Source organism: Sorex araneus, chromosome 1 (genome assembly GCF_027595985.1).
Source record: "Sorex araneus isolate mSorAra2 chromosome 1, mSorAra2.pri, whole genome shotgun sequence".
Lineage (NCBI taxonomy): Eukaryota > Metazoa > Chordata > Mammalia > Eulipotyphla > Soricidae > Sorex > Sorex araneus.
The window spans coordinates 122,100,826-122,114,962 of NC_073302.1; the positions used below are offsets into that span (position 1 = coordinate 122,100,826).

General features: G+C 42.8%; 1 protein-coding gene across 1 annotated transcript in view; it reads left to right on the forward strand.

Annotated features, from left to right (window-relative positions):
• The window catches only part of TTC23L (tetratricopeptide repeat domain 23 like), a 63,464-nt gene that overhangs the window by 20,007 nt on the left and 29,320 nt on the right, over positions 1 to 14,137 (forward strand).

A 14,137-nucleotide genomic window follows, 5' to 3' on the forward strand; every position in this document is an offset into this window, starting at 1 on the left:
TCTCTAGTTTGGGATGAAGTTGTTGCTTTTGTTGTTGTTGGAATTTTGCTGTCGAGCTTGTGGGGCACTTGTTTTTGAAGTACTGCCTTCTCCCTTGGCTTCCCTGCCATGTCTGGTTTTGATTCTTCTCTTTTTTTCCTTGCTAACTCCACTTCCACCACCTATTCCCAATTACTGTGGTAGGGTAATGGACAGAGATTGGCCCTCCTCTCCTGAAGTCAGTTCTGCCATGCATTGGCAGAAACTTTGAATTTAACTTTTCCAATTATATTGAAAAAAAAAACTATCTAAACTAATCTAATAAAGACAGGAGAGTATTTCATATTATAATCAGTGATAGAGGCACAATCCTTTTGCCCTAACTCAGTCTTTGCTCTGCCTAACTGAAGAAGTACATATGTGGCATGGAAAGTAGGAGGGGAAACAAGATTTCCTGTAAAGGAAGATTTTTTGGTTGATTGGTTGGTTGGTTGATTCTGATGTAATGTAATGTGAAACAACCTTTAAAAAATTTTTTTTATTTTATAAGGTAGTTCACGATAGTTTGATTCCATTTAATATTCAAACACGAATCCCACCACTATTACACCTTCCCACCACCATATTTGGGATGTTTCCATTCCAAGCGCCAATCCCTGTCCCAAAGCACAACAGAAATAATACATTTTTTTCTTTTTTTTTATTGCAGGAAACCCTACCACTAACTGTACTGTAAATTGAGGTGTCTCCAATAAAATTTAAATTAAAAATAAAAGAATAGTCTAGGAGATGGGTGATTAGGTTGAAGATTTTTAATATCTTATAATTATATGTGTAAATTAAACCTCAATTAAAGTTGAGGACAGAAGCTTAAAGACTGTTAGAGCTGATCATCCAACATCAAAAAAGAATTCCCAATATAATGTCTTTTAAACTATTTTTGTCTACATTAGTAGAAAATAAAAAAGAATGTTCGAAATATCAAAAATAACTGCATTTTCCACTAATGCAGAGCTGTCATTTTAAAATGCTCATGTGTAAAATATAAGGCATATTCTAATAAACTACAACAAACTTGCTGATAATAATCCTTAATTCCAGGTATAACATCACTTAGAATCTTTTTAAAATAATTCATTGCCTTTATATATATTTTTTTTTTACTATTTTTTTTTAAATTTTTATTAAATCACCATGTGGAAAGTTACAAAGTTCTCAGGTTTATATGTCAGTTATACAATATTCAAACACCCATCCCTTCACCAGTGCCCATATTCCACCACCAGAAACCCCAGTATACCCCCCGCCCCCACCCCCTACCCCCTACTGTATAACTAATGAATTTCACTTCATTTTTTCTTTACCTTGATTACATTCCATAATTCAACACAAAACTCACTATAGTTGACATAACTCTCTCTCTCTCTCTTTTTTTTTCTCTTTTTCCTTTTCCCTTTTTTTTTTTTTTCTTTTTCCCCCTCATCCCCCTTCCTGCGCCTCATAGTATGGTGTACGCCACGCCACGTCGGCCAGCGTGGGGCTTTTGCTTAGTTCACAGTCCAGAGGTGGCTGCTACATTAAAAACCTTCAATATTTTGAACAAAAACTTACTGTTATTATTTGGAGTTTCCCCCCCAAGTCAGACCTGTTCAAATGAAACCAATTCACATTGCTGAACAATTATAAATGTTAAGTCGCGCGGATGCGGCAGCGTCTACGCGGTTTTGGATTTCTGTATAAAGTCCAGGGAGAATTCTGCCAGAAATTACATAGCCCAGCTCACAGTCCCAGTGCATTGCTGTAAGAAGTCTCTGAATTCAAAGTCTTTAGGCGCAGAGGGTCCGATTCGCGCTCAGCGGCTCCGGGTTTATCTGGGCCGAGGGCGTGCCAGTTACGCCCCCTTCCCATGAGTTCCTGGGAGCCCCCAAAGTAAAATCCGAATACCTGTGGGTCTGGAATCAGAAGATGGCGCCTGCCACATGGTGCCGCCAGCCCGCCGCTTTCCATGCAGGAAGACAGGGTGGGGGGAAAAAAATCCACCCCCAGCAGCACCGAGTTGTAGCCCAGTTTGGTGTCCCAATGCATTGCTCTCGGGTGCTGTGCTGGATGCCCGAATGTGTTACATCTTTGGAGTCAAAGTCTTTAAGTGCCGCAGAGGGTCCGATTCGCGCTCAGCGGCTCCGGGTTTATCTGGGCCGAGGGCGTGCCAGTTACGCCCCCTTCCCATGAGTTCCTGGGAGCCCCCAAAGTAAAATCCGAATACCTGTGGGTCTGGAATCAGAAGATGGCGCCTGCCACATGGTGCCGCCAGCCCGCCGCTTTCCATGCAGGAAGACAGGGTGGGGGGAAAAAAAATCCACCCCCAGCAGCACCGAGTTGTAGCCCAGTTTGGTGTCCCAATGCATTGCTCTCGGGTGCTGTGCTGGATGCCCGAATGTGTTACATCTTTGGAGTCAAAGTCTTTAAGCGCCGCAGAGGGTCCGATTCGCGCTCAGCGGCTCCGGGTTTATCTGTCATTGCCTTTATATTTTACCATATACAAGGAAGATCTCAAACAAATGGAAAGAATTCAGGACAGAGAAACTGAGAGGCTTCAAATGGTTGTAACATAGAAATCATGAGGAGAAAGTCAACGAGAAATAATTATTTATTCTTAAATGGAAACTCTAAGAGGGAACTTTAAAAATTGCCTTCAAGAAAATTAAAAGCTGCTCAAAAGAGATCTTCATCTTTAAGAGAATAAACCAACAGGGATGATATTTAATTACAAAGTGTGAAGTTTCACAGGTGGATAATGGCATGGTTATAAAGTTTATGAAATGCCACAAGTTACAAGTGGGCATCTCCCAAATTCTTTGATATGAAAAACACAGTTCCCTGAGGTGATTCCTTTTCTTGAAAGGAGAGAGAGAGAGAAATAATGATCTTCTGATATCATGAAAGTTCTGTGATTCCATGCTGAGATGTTAATATTTATACCTGATATAAATCAGCAGTCATTCAGCATTCCCCACTGAATATGGTGTAAACTCCAAATGTCCTAACAATGCAATAAGAATTTTACTCCTATCTCTACTGAGTCTTATGGCAAAATAACTTACCACTCCCTCAACAGATCCTGGGTTACTGTGATATTAGAGCACTTAAACCTTAATGTTCAGCATAGCTCTTTGTCTTTAAATATTATATGTTTACATGCCTTACATGCATGTTCTTCCCAACTAGTGCATCCTCTTAGCCTGATAGCCTTGAACCCACCTTTCTAGAAGATGGTATGGGGGCAGAGATACCACTATAATACAGAGGCTAAGGCACGTGCTTTATATCCCAGAAACTCTGGGTGTTCAAATTCCTCAGAGAATCCCAGGACTTTAGAGCCCAAGTAGCGCCACAACTTCTGTCTACTGCCCTGAACAGCTGTAGTTGCCTCTGAACCACCAGGAGGGATCTCTGGTACTTTTGATCCCCCCCAAAAAATTCTAAGGACTCCTCCACCCCACCCCCACTGCAAAAAAAAAAAAAACCTCAAATGCTTTTTTGTCTGCTACTCTAATAGGTGATCCAAATCCCTTTGTCTGTCTGTATCTGACCATCTATGCTTTAATTTTTTCTTTCTGTGCTTTCAAAAAAATTGGTAATTATGGCACTGAGTTGTTCCTTTTAACTACCCCCAAATTTTGTTGGAATAAGCTATTACTATTTTTTAGGTTTTTTAAAAAATAATTTACATCAAGTCAAAAGAAGTCAAATACATTAAAATGCATAAATATGTAAAGATGTAATCCTTCCTACTTTTTGAAGTGTCCAATTAAGAATAATTTGATCTAAAATGACTCCAGTTAGAAGTTGAATATTTAAATTATCAAGAAATATTTTGAAAGTATATTGTCTTAGGAAGGTAAATAGCTACATTTTAAATATTCATTCTTGCACTTAATGTATTTATTCATTTTCTTCAGAATGTAATTGCTTTAACAAATGTTGCAAGTGCAGAGAAATAAATTAACTTTACATCAAAGAGCAAACATCTTACAAATGGCAACAAGAGACCAGTTGTATTTAAAATATCTGATACTGCTTTATGTATATATTAATAGTAGAATATTCTTGCATAAAATTTCTCCTGGTGGAAAACCCTGAGGTCCTTATTTATATACAAATAAAACTGAAGGGGTATCTGGATGACTGTGTATCTCCCAAAAGCTCTTCTGGAATTGATGATGAAAAACCTCATGCTTTCCAGTCACTCTCTTAAATAGATATGCTCTTCACTATTTTTACTCCCGGAGTCCTAGATTTTCTGTGGTTTTGATGGAGATCAGACACACATTTGTTCTAAAGCTTTTAAACATATTATTGATTCTATCACTTGAAGATAAAATGGTTTCAGAAAAAAATTAGAAAACAAGTCTAAATCAATTGAATCTAAAGAATAATCAGTCTTTAGATATGGTTTTCACCATGTCAAATCTGAAGGTTGACTGTTTCTTGGTCCATAGTAAGTAATTGACTTCACTGGTTCAACCAAAAATTTTGAACTTACCAAAGGCTAGTCAAAAGGAATTAGGTCAAGCCTTACTTTGTTCTCAGTTCTCCTCTCTCACCTTCTCTCCTCTCTCACCCTCTTCCATGAGAGAGTTCACAGTCTACCCAGGTTGCCACAAAAGTAAAGAATGTTAAGAATAATGTGATATAAACTATGATAAATGTTAGAAATAATGCATTTTGTATTGTCTATTATGAAAAACCGCTGAAAATGCTACTGAAATGTATCCATAGAGGAAACAGTGTGAAGATTGTTCTATTTTGGCAGGGGCCAATAAGACATTCTTTAGGATATCACTAACATGTTGTTAAAGGTTGAGTGATGTGAGCTTTCGTATATATATATATACACATATATATATGTATATATATTTGTGAATATATATATATATACATATTTTCCTCTATGATTAGTTACCTACTATTTAAGCCCCATCAGATGTGGTGTGGTACTCTTGGAGAATGGGTAGGGAGTGTCTTATGATGTATCGGCCACACAATCCATGAGCGCATTCACTTATGCCTGAGCTCAGACCAAGCGTGTGGGGAGTGGCTTTGAGCATGGCGGCAGTTGGGTTCTGGAGGTTTTCAGCTGCCAGGGCTGGGTCCCTTGGGGTGGGGAGGGGTATTATCCGCTCCCCTCTGGGGTGTCTCGAGTGAAATGGCTTGGCATGGCTATGGCAAGGGTCATGTTGCTCCCTTCTGGGAGAAGAAGCCATGCAATCTGAAACAACTTTTGGATTAGACCAAGTACACACGGTGAATCGGGCTTGGTCTTGAACCCAGACTCTGCAGCTGAGACTTGTATTCACCAGAGAGTGAATGATGAACCTGACCTTCCTGGAGAACATCCTGGTGCCTCTCCTTTGTCGTGGTCCTCATCTGGTAAGGATGTTTGCTCGGCTTTTTTGTAGGTCATGGAGTAAAACAACTAAAATTTAGAAAACTCACAGACTTTCAAGAGGGATGAAGTGCTTGCTGAGCCTCCACTTAGTTTGTTGTCATTAATCCTCAATTGCTTTGAAACGGAAAGAATTTATGAGCCAGCCTTCTGTGTGGGCGGGATGTGTGTCTGAGTCTGTTCATGCCTCACTGCACATGTGCATGTTTTATAGCCATCAGACCTGCCGGCCTCACATCCCTCTGAGCCTTTCCCAGAATTGGGGTTTGGGGACCTGGCCAAAAAGGCTGATTCCTCTCAATAAACAGTCTTCCTGTGAGTATTTATCGAGTGACTCGCATGTGGGTAATTCCATGAAGGGCGTTTGGAGGGGAACGGAAGGCACACCAAGGCTTTGTCTTTGCCTTCAAGAACTTAAACCTCACATGGATGGCTGAGCTCCATGCAGACGTGGCCCATTATAAGGCACACCGAGGCTATGGATTTAGTCTACCTTCCCCCTTCCCACTGTGGATGATTTCTTGTGATAGTGACCCACACATTGGTTACGATGCTCCTACTTTTGCACATCAGCAGGAGGTGGTCTTCAAATATTCAGCCAAGTATCTTGCTGGGGCGGGTGGTGTTGCATCTCACTCCGTTTGTTGTGGTGCTTGCAAGGGTTACACTCTAGTTGTGGTGGCCACACACAGTCTAATTATGCACATTCCAGCTGGGGGTTGCTGACGTGCTCACCTGCTTTCCGGGAGTGGCACTCCTCCATGCAGTGCTTTGCATCATGCTTGCTGGGGGGTCGGCTACACCTTAGTTGCAGCTCTCATGGGCACCTGGCTCTAGTGGCTGCAGTGTGATCAGAAATCACATGGGATTCTGGGTATCACAGAGAAGAGCTGCCCAGGATTGCATCCGATGTATGAGGGGAAACTGCGGTTCAGACTCACAGCCTCACATTTGTTAGGCAGATATGTTAGCCACTGAGCCATCTCTTATCTTTTGGCACATGTACTGGTTTGAATAGAAGGCTTTTAAAAATTGGGGTGGAATCATATCTGGATGAGGTTGGTAAATGGCACATTTAGGGGAGGTGATGTTCCAGATAGTTCTTAAATCCAAGTAGGATTTGGGGAGGCAAAAAGATGGGGTGGCCCTTTTTTTATGCAGAAGGCATATGCCAACGTAGGAAAGTATAATGCGCATTTGGAAAGCTGTAAGCAGCCCTGTTTAGTCACGGTTAGCATGGAAAAGAAGATGTGTTGCACAGACTCAGGACAGAGGGGTTGAAATACTGGACAAGGAACTTGTAATTTATTTGGTAGACAAGAAGGAGTGTTGGAGATTTAAAAAAAATCAGAGAATTAATAAATCAGAGGTTGCTTTTGGAAAGTTTAATCCAGCAATGATAGCGAACAAGGAAGGTAGCTCAGTCATCTATGTGTAAAACTAGGTTAGTGATAGAGGGAATGCACGGGAAGAGAAGAAGGATTTAAGAGTATGAGGGACAGACAGATTTATCTTTCTTAGCCAGAAACCCTGCTTCTGCATTCCTAGCCTACAGACACACTTCTTAGATCCCAGGTGGCTAAGATTAATATTTGCAGCATCGGTTATGAGAGTAAAAGGTTAAACACAACCAAATGGGCACATCACTGGAGGGATGGCATAAAGAGTGGGATCTTGGTGGCTTTAACAGAGGAAAAGGAAGTCCAGATATTGCTCGGAAAAGAGCCCGTCTGAAGGCCAAATGGAATGCACAGCACGAACTGCGCTTCTGAGCTATATTTGGTGTGAGAAAGAGAGGAAGAGAAGTGAGAATTCTTGCTTATATTTCTATAAGGAAACACTGAAGGGGGCCAAAGAGGTAGCTCAATGGCAGAGCACTTGCCCTCATATGTGAGCCCCAGCGTTCGGTCCCTGGCACCTCATAATCCACCAAGAACTGCAAGGAACAAACCCTGAGCACAAAGTTTGGAATAGCCCCTGCACACCAAAGGCTATGGCCCAAAAAACCCCAGAACTAGGTAAATAAAATAATGCTTAACTATTTAAAACAAATTAAAGATTTGTGTATCTAAAGGATAGATACACAGGTTTAAAATAAAAGCAAGCAACTTATCTGGAAGGCACTTAAGAATTTGAAGTAAGACTTCTCAAATTTACCTTCTCTTGTATCATTTTAACTTTTTTGTGTGAAGCAAGATGGTTTTTATTGAAACTTACTTAGAATGATGTAAGGAAGGAAAGAGGACGTATATTCAAGAGGAAACACAGCCTTCTCCAAGAGTGGAAAGAGCATACAGATAAGCAGGACAGATATGTGTTTAAGGGAGAACATGGCCTCAAAGAGCAAGCCTCATTTTAACTTCTGAACCATAGAAAATGTATTGTCTATTCCAAAATGATCACTGAAAAAAAAGAGATTATGCATTCCTCTCTGGGAGGTCTCACCTGCTGTGGAGCATCTAGTCTTTTTTTTTCCTTTTAAATAAATGCTTTATCTCACTCCCTGTGGGGTGCGTGCTCTGTATACTTTTAAGAATAAAACCCTCCTGTAAATTCTAAAATAAAATTTTAAAGGAGAGAAAGAGAAGAGAGGACATAATGTTTGAGGTTGAACAAAAGCGAGACCCAAAGATGATCATGGAGTTTTAGGTACAGCAGCTGCCATTTTTAGAGAAAAATAGGTCTGGAGAGGATGTGGACCAGAGAAGGAGGTAGGCTGGGTGGTAGGCGGATGAGGAGATTGATGTATAGATGATGAGTTGCATTGGAAAAACCCACTAGCACATTTTTCTAGGTGCTAGAAGTTTGAGACCAGGACTGGGGGAGCAGAATTATTATCATAAGGGATGGGAGAGGAAGGCACTCTTTGGTGCCAGAAGTGGGAAAGGCAATGAAAAATAATCAATGAGGTGAAGGATGAGAGGGAAAGAGAAGAAAAGGACAGACTTTAGAAGAGTCATCACCATCAACATCATCATCATCATCCTGTTGATCATTGAATTTCTTGAGCGGTCTCAGTAACGTCTCCATTTGTCCTAGCCCTGAGATATTAGAAGCCTCTCTATTCTCGTTCTTTCCAATGATGCTACATTGGAGGCTCTTTCAGGGTCAGGAGAATGAGACCCAGCTTGTTACTGGTTTGGGCATATTAATACACCATGGGGACCTTGCCAGGCTCTCCCATGTGGGCAGGAAACTCCCGGTAGTTTGCCAGGCTCTCCCAGAGGAGAAGTAGGCTATAAGATATCTCGAGGCCGCCAAGCGGCTGAGCACTTCCAGGAGCTTGCTTTTAAGTCTCTGGATGCTGGCCTTGGATGGGATTACATGCGCTGGGGCAGTCCCTGGGTGTGACCACCTAGCTACTGGGAAATGGGAAATCTGGGCGGAGCAGGCCCAGTCCCGATCCAAGCAGCCTTGGAGGTCTCAGCCTGGGTCCCAAACACCTGGAAAACAAAAGACACCGATACAGAATTAGCACAGAAAGCACATTTGTCCTGTGAGCCTTGTTGGTGCAGTTCCTGGAGATCCCAGCGTTGACCACATAGCTCAGAGTATCTCACATGGTCACCCAGAACTGGGACTGGATCTTTTTTCAAATACAAATTTGGGGGGCCCTCGGGAGATCACTTTCTGCAGGGTGGTTGGAACAATGACCAGATCCTAAGCCTGGAGCATCTGCAGGTTGGGCGCTGCTGACTAGATGCTGCACAGCATTCTGAGAGGAGGCCAACGAGGAGGAAGCGAGGAAGGCACAGAAGTCATGTGAGGATGCTCTTAGGAGACCCAGGTAGAGCATAGGCAGAAAGGCAGGAACCAAAGAGCTCTGGGAGGCTTTGAACATGGAGCAATGGGTCAGCTGGATTTCAGGAGGCAGTAACCCAAGGCAGAGAGTGCGCCAGGGTGGGTGGGGTCAGCACCGGAAGCAGCGAAGCAGCATGCGGAATGGGACTTAATGACCTGCTGACCCTAGTAAGCCCTGGGCTCCAACGGCTGGGAAAGGGGAGCCTGGTTGTCACCAGGAGGCAGAACTGTTGAAAGAATTCGAGAAGAAGAAAGCTGTCCCATGGACCAACCATTTCCCAACATTTCCTAACATTGCTTATTATTAATGCAGCCATAAATCTGAGCGCCTGTTGTTACTGGAAACACGCCAGGTATTCAGGGTGCTGCTCTAAGTGTTGCAAAAGACAGGAAAAGAAGCTGAAGCCATGAACCCTTGCCCTCTCCGCCAGCTGGTAAACAGCAAAGCAGAAAGCCCAATACAGAAATAGCAGGGAATGGTACAACCCAGTTGATCTGCAGTACCGGGCTGAAATGAGTTTGCATTTGAGAATAGAGCCTTTTGTAGAAATTCTGTAAGCTCTATTAAAAAGCATCCAACATAAAGATAGATGTAATAAATTATTTAATTCAAGGTGAATGAACCCTGGTAATGATGATGATGATGATGATGATGATTAATAACTGATATTTATTAAGCTTTATTTCTATGTGCCAGGCACAGTTCAATCCATTTTCTCACCAAATCAATCCTTGCAAACAGCCTTCCAAGATAGAAAGTATTTTCAACTGTATTTCATAGGTTAACAAATGGCAGCATGGATGGATTAAACAACATATCCAAGGCCATGTGGACAATAACTGGCTAAGCCAGATCTATACCCGGGAATGCTGGCTCCGGACCCTGCTCTCATAATCACTCACTTCTTTTTTTTTTTTTTTGCTTTTTGGGTCACACCCAGCGATACTCAGGGGTTACTCCTGGCTTTGCACTCAGGAATTACTCCTGGCGGTGCTTGGGGGACCATATGGGATGCCGGGGATCGAACCCGGGTCGGCCGAGTGCAAGGCAAATGCCCTACCCACTGTGCTATCGCTCCGGCCCCAATCATTCACTTCTTAAATATAGAGAATATCAGTGGCAACATCAAAACCACCAAGGCTGGGTAGTTGTGCCGGCCACAAATTCAAGTGATAGAACATTTGCCTTGTGTGTGCAAGACACCGCATTTGATCCCTAGAACTGAATGGCTCCCCCAAAGGGACTGTAGGAGTAATCCAAATTTTTTCAGAGCAAAACTTGGATTGTTCTAAACAGATTCTCTTTGTCCTGCATCAGAGTGTAGACATACTCATATAACTGTGCCTGGCACACTGGATCTCATTCAATTGAAGTAAAGCGATTCATGTGTTTAGTAGAAAATCAGGACTCCTTGGGGCCAGAGCGATAGCACAGCGGGTAGGGTGTTTGCCTTGTATGCGGCCGACCCAGGTTCGATCCCCAGTATCCCATATGGTCCCCCAAGCACTGCCAGGAGTAAATCCTGAGTGCAAAGCCAGGAGTAACCCCTGAGCATCGCTGGGTATGACCCAAAAAGCAAAAAAAAAAAGAAAGAAAGAAAGAAAGAAAGAAAGAAAGAAAGAAAGAAAGAAAGAAAGAAAGAAAGAAAGAAAGAAAGAAAGAAAGAAAGAAAGAAAGAAAGAAAGAAAGAAAGAAAGAAAGAAAGAAAATCAGGACTCCTTGTTCAGTTCATTCCTTTCTCCTTGTCATTTCTGAATATCGGGCTCCAGCAGAAGTCTTGTCATGCTGACTTCACCTTTGTAATGCCAACATTACTAGCATATAGGAAAGGCTAATGTACCTGGCTTGGGAGAGCCAGAGCGGAAAAAAATGACTTGGTCTTGAAGTTGATGTTAGAATAGGGAAGGTGGCCCTGGCATTATGGAAAGCGATCACTAAGCACCCCCCACAGATGGATAAAATAAGTCTTAGGGACTGAAGCGATAGTACAGCGGGTAGGGCATTTGCCTTGCATGCAACTGACCGGGTTCTATTCCCAGCATCCCATATGGTCCCCTGAGTACTGCCAGAAGTAATTCCTGAGGGCAGAGCTAGGAGTAACCTCTGTGCATCACCGGGTGTGACCAAAAAAAAGCATAAATAAATAAATAAATCTTAGATCATTGTACCACTGTCATCCCATTGCTCATCAATTTGCTCGAGCGGGCACCGGTAATGTTTCCATTGTGAGACTTGTTGTTACTATTTTTGGCATATCAAATACACCACGGGTAGCTTGCCAGTCTCTGTATAGGACCATATATAGGGTGTGTGTTTTTTTTTACAAAGGATGTTCTTGCAATTAAAAAAGTGAATCCATTCCAAAGTATTACTGACATTCATGGTCCTTTTGTAAATCCTGAATTTCTTCCATATAGGAAATACTATAAATTTCATCACAAAGTGGCATTTTTTAAATGAAGAGAGTTCTTCATACATGAAAAGGTTTGGAAATATTTGTCTAGTGTCATGGTCTCCAAACTCTTGAATATAAGCTCATTACTACCAAGGTGAACAAATACTCTGTGTATGTGTCTATTCATTATAAATCAAGAACAGTGTTAACTACGTGAAAATTTTAAAAACTATTTTAAAGCAGGATCCTCATTCATTTTTGCTTAAGGTTGGTAGATCACCAGCTCAGCTTTTTCATCAGGAACACTGGACTGTGGGCTTTGGTGAAGCAGAAACAAGGAACCGAGTAGTTAATCTACTAAGCTGCCTTGCTTAGTAGAGAAGTATCCCTCTTAAGGATTTCACAACAGCATGGGTGCTCGTGTAGCAGTAGGGTGGGTAGAAGGGTCGACTGACAAAGCTTCAGAGCAACATTCTCATCTGTTTTCTGTTCACAAGACCAGGAGTGCTGTGCTATTGGATGGGTGAGGGTGAGGGGAGTTTTCAATGGTTTCTCCAGTTCCTTTCCTCTCTACCCACCCAAGAAAACATTTAGATTCACTTAGCACACTCCCCAGGACCCTGGTTATAGGGAAAGACAATCCTTTTAATTTTACTTTAAAGACTCAGTTTTTATTTGCCCTGATTTGACACCCCCAACAGTTTTCTATTGTCACTAATTTCAAGATCTAGAAAGACTCACTGACATCAAAAGGATCCAATCCAGCTCCTTACCTTTGCACAGAAAACTCCTTTAAACCTATTTTATCTGTACCTCCTGGGGCTTTAAATTTGAACCTCCCCAGGGGGCTAGGATGATAACACAGTGGGTAGGGCATTTGCCTTGCACTTGGCCAACCCGGGTTAGATCCCCAGCATCCTATAGGGTCCCCCCAGCACCGCCAGAAGTAATTCCAGAGCGCTGAGCCAAGAGTAACCCGTGGGCATGGTCTGATGTGAACCCCCCCACCCCCCAAAAATTGAACCTCCCCTTAGTCAGACTAATCTCCTTCCTAATATTCCCTCCACCTGACTTCCCATGCCCATGCAACACTTACTGTCTTGATGACTTCAGGTTGACTCCCAAATGCTAATACTTCCTCACTGGTCTCCATTCATTCAAACCCTCCTTATTCTCCAGGATGCAGTCAGGGCCCCCTTGCTGTCTGAGGAGCTCACTCAGTGTTTCTAGAGTTTGGACTTCACACATCCTGCATCCATAAAAAATGTTGACTTTTACACATGATGCCTCCTTGCCTCTCACCTCAGAACTTATGAGCCGTGACTCCTGGGAATGAGGTCCGGAGCTATGCAAGAGGAATAAGACAAACATGCTTCTGGTGTGTGGTGCCATTGGAGGGCCGCTGTTGTCTGATAACTTTGGACATGGCCTGCGCTCTCTTTTACCACTTTTTTCTTCAAATCAAACCTCGGTACCAGGCGTGTCTGGATATTCTCCCAGACTTGGGACTTCTCCGCTCCATTCTCGTCAGTATTCCAACACCTGCAGGTTAGCCTGCTCTCCTAGAACACATGAGAGCTGCAAGCACCAAAGGCAAGTCCTTTAAAATGGACCTGATGGGGCTGGAGAAATAGCACAGTGGGTAGGGCACTTGCCTTGCATGTGGCCGACCTGGGTTCGATTCCCAACACCCCATATGGTCCTCTGAGCACCGCCAGGAGTGATTCCTGAGTGCATGAGCCAGGAGTAACCCCTGAGCATTGCCAGGTGTGACCCAAAAAGCAAAAATAAATAAATAAATAAAAGCCTCTCCTTTTAAAAAAAATAAATAAAAATAAAATGGACCTGATTATCAGAGCCTCTGCTTGTGCTGGGACACGAGGCTCTAGACGCCAAAGGGACAGCCAGTTGTCACCTGGGGGTTCAGTGAGAATCTGGGCCCAGGGGTTCTCCTTGGCAGGGCCAACATCAACCATGATTCTCCTCTGCTGGCAGGATGACTCAGACAGGGGGACTCGTCTTTTCTCCAGGGCTGCTACTTGCTAATGTGAGCTGTGCTGGAGGTTGAGGAAGTAGTTCCGTAAGGTGTTCTCAAGTCGACCTCTGCTAAATGGACTTCATTTCCAGGAGTTATGGCTCAGACATCATCATCAGTTCCAGGGTGTGCTTAGAAAATTGAGTCTTGGATTAGAAAACAAGAGAAACATGCTTTAATTTCTGTCTAGCTTGGGGTTTGGCAGTTCTTTGTCTTCATCCTGAAGGGCCTCCCTGAATTCAGAAACTAAATTTTCTGTGTGTGTGTGTGTGTGTGTGTGTGTGTGTGTGTGACCAATTAGTATCGCCAGTTTCATCTGGGATTGAAAACTTCCCCAGATGGAAGTGATTGTATTTATAAAGCCTCTATATTTATAGATTCCTTTCACAGAAAAATTCAAAGCATAGAACTCTGTGGCATAGCCTACTTTGTTCCTGGACCGTCTCTTTAAGAATTGCTGTCATTCTACCTGTGTTGGAT